Source organism: Lynx rufus, unplaced genomic scaffold (assembly GCF_022079265.1).
Source record: "Lynx rufus isolate CCGP_SWC_20201006 ecotype Redwood Valley unplaced genomic scaffold, mLynRuf1.p SCAF_2, whole genome shotgun sequence".
In the NCBI taxonomy this organism is placed as follows: domain Eukaryota; kingdom Metazoa; phylum Chordata; class Mammalia; order Carnivora; family Felidae; genus Lynx; species Lynx rufus.
This window is the reverse complement of record NW_025814834.1, coordinates 68884108-68887000: the sequence shown is the minus strand read 5'-3', so window position 1 is coordinate 68887000 and position 2893 is coordinate 68884108. Positions and strand designations below refer to the sequence as shown.

At 38.6% G+C, this 2893-nt stretch overlaps 1 pseudogene; it reads right to left on the bottom strand.

Annotated features, from left to right (window-relative positions):
• Positions 1-1856: 1856 nt before the first annotated feature.
• Positions 1857-1972, bottom strand: LOC124516748 (uncharacterized; annotated as a pseudogene).
• Positions 1973-2893: the final 921 nt, after the last annotated feature.

Genomic DNA, 2893 nt, shown 5'->3' with positions numbered 1-2893 from the left:
CATATAGCTGAGAATCTATTCTTTAATGGCGATAGGATTAAAGAAACATTGGGTTTTAGGTTGGCTGCAGTTTGGGTCCTCACTGAGATGTGGCTGCCAAAGAAAAACTAACTCTGGCTGCTTTCAAGGGAACATAATGAACGAAGAAGATTATAGGATACCTCTACTCATAAAATCACACCATGGTGGTGATAATCAGTTCTGGTTGCCAAAGTTTAGACTCCATTCTACATTCAGTGAAGAAAACCATGTCATAGGAAGAAGCTTAATATAATCCATCAGGGTATGAAACTTAGTTCACAACTCAGATGTGCAAAAAAATAAGTATGTTTTCATCATCTTCTGTTATAATTTCTTCCCTTTTCCCTCTGCTTTGCTGAGTTAGCGGAAAGAATTTCAATCTAACTAAGGACCCCACCACAAACTGTTATTCAGTTGTAGGGTCTTAGGAATTGCCCTTATGTCAATGCTGGAGGCTACACATTTTTCAGCCATTGTCATACAGGTAACTGATGAGATAGTCATTGTTCACAAGGGCCTTTTTCAACTTAACTATACTTGGCTATTTTTCTGTCACCTTGAGGCAGGGAAGCCTGGGGTGAAGCTGATTCTGGCATTATCTTCTGACAGACCACTCAACTCCTCTGCTTGGCACCTGGTTGCCTCACAGGTTGTCTTCATGGGAAGCGGGGGTCCAGGTCTCTGCTTTTGGGAGCCATAAGTTCTCTCCCTCTGCTCTTCTCCCCCAGATCCTAGGAAATATTTTAGTAGGAGGGAAAATCTTTCTCCTTTCATGTTCTCCAAGACCTAACCTTTAAAGTGTTAGGCTTTTAAAAAACAAAGCCATAAAAATGTCTTTTACTTTGCCATTTCCTTTTCCCAAAGTCACATGAATACAGAGCTATCTCCTTCAATGAGAAAAGGGAAAGAAAAGAAACACAGCAGAACAAAACAAAAAACAACAAAGAAAGATAACTTACTTTCTTTTTTAAAAAAATCAAAAAAATATATTTATGTTTATTTTTGAGAGAGTGCCAGCGCACCCCTGAGCGGGGAGGGGGGGAGAAAGGGGGGAGAAGCAGAGAGAGGGGGAGACAGAGGATCTGAGCAGGCTCTGTGCTGACAGCAGGGAGCCCAATGGGGGCTCAAACTCATGAACTGTGAGATATGACCTGAGCCAAAGTCTGATGCTTAACCGACTGAGCCACGCGGGTGCCCCAATTATTTTCTAGCCATAAAGTAAAGAACTTTGTAGTGGCAAGAGTTATTCAATTATATAGGAGGCTGCCTTGGATATGCTGTTATCATCAGAAGATATGTTTCCACTGATTTACCTTTTAGCGATGTTGTAAAAGTGTTTTAAGCATTGGATGCGAGATTGGATGAGTCAACGTTCCTGGCTTGTGTGAGAGTCTAGGGTAATGGTAATCCTACTTTTTACCTTATCAGATGTTAAATGGCAGGACATGGTGACCAGGAGGTTACAAAGTATCTAATAAAAAAGGGAAAATTTTAAATTCACAATGTTATAGGAAATGCAAAAGCCTTATTACATGGCACGTGATCAAAATATTGGGTAAAATTTTATTGTAGTTTTAAATAATGTCTCTTTGAGAAAATAAAACTATGTATTATCATAAATGCAAGTAAGCGTAAAGCATACCTACAAAAACCATAACCTATTTTTAGGGCAAGAATCTTGACTCATCAAATATTCATGCTAGGTTATAAGCGAGAAAACGAAAGCCCTTTAAAATAAAAATAAAACTCCACGTAACATAAATATTTTGATATGTATAAAGTATATGGACATTTTTGCTTTCTCATTTTTAGCTGCCTCTCTTTAAAATAGTCACAAATATTTTCTTCTCCAAATTCTTTCACAGATATGTGTGTCGTCCTCGCACAGAGGCGATGCTAATCTTCTCTGCATCATTCCAATTTTTAATATATGTGCTGCCGAAATGAACACTCTCCAAATGCTTGCAAATAGTATGTATGTACCTATGATTTAAAGTACTCCATTAAAAATAATATGAGAGAAATATGAACAAAGACATAAGTACACAATTGATAGTGAATTAAAGTTTTGAGATGACTGGAAACGATAAGGTCAACCTGAATATCAATTTGATCTGATGTTTCTGCCCCACCCCTTCTGCAAGGAATCTAACTTACAGTGGCTTACTGCTTTCGGTAAAAATTTGGCAAATGACCTAATGTTCCATTTTTTTAATCCAAGATTTTGATGTTGCTAATAGGAGCTGGAAGCTTCAAGTGAAGCAACCGAGGTGGTGATTGGGTATCTAGATATCATCTGCAATCCTTTCCAAACAGAGTATGTAATGGTAGCTGTGAGAACCTATGAATCTGAACATTGCTTTACATTTCCTGGGCAACAAACTAAGTATTACCCGCTTTGCTACCCAAAGATGTGAACCACTGCATTTTCTCCTCATTCTTTGTGTGTAGCGTTACTTGCTGCTAAGAGTTGTGATTTCCTCTACCTACTTCTCATCAGAATGGCACTAGTCCTCAGAAATGGTAGTAAAATGGCCTTCTGAGGGGGAGTGAAGCACTCTTAACTTGGTCTTATTACTAAATTACTTTGAGCTGTGTAACCAATTTCTGTACATTGATTTTATATCTGCGACTTTGCTGAATTCACGTATCAGTTCTAGCAGCTTTTCGGTGGAGTCTTTTGGGTTTTCCATGTAGAGTATCATATAATCTGTGAAAGGTGAAAGTTTGACTTCTTCCTGGCCAATTTGGATGCCCTTTATTTCATTTTGTTATCTGATTGCTGAGGCTAGGACTTCCAACACTGTGTTAAACAACAGTGGTGAGGGTGGTCATCCCTGTCGTGTTCTTGATCTCAAGGGGAAAGCTCTCA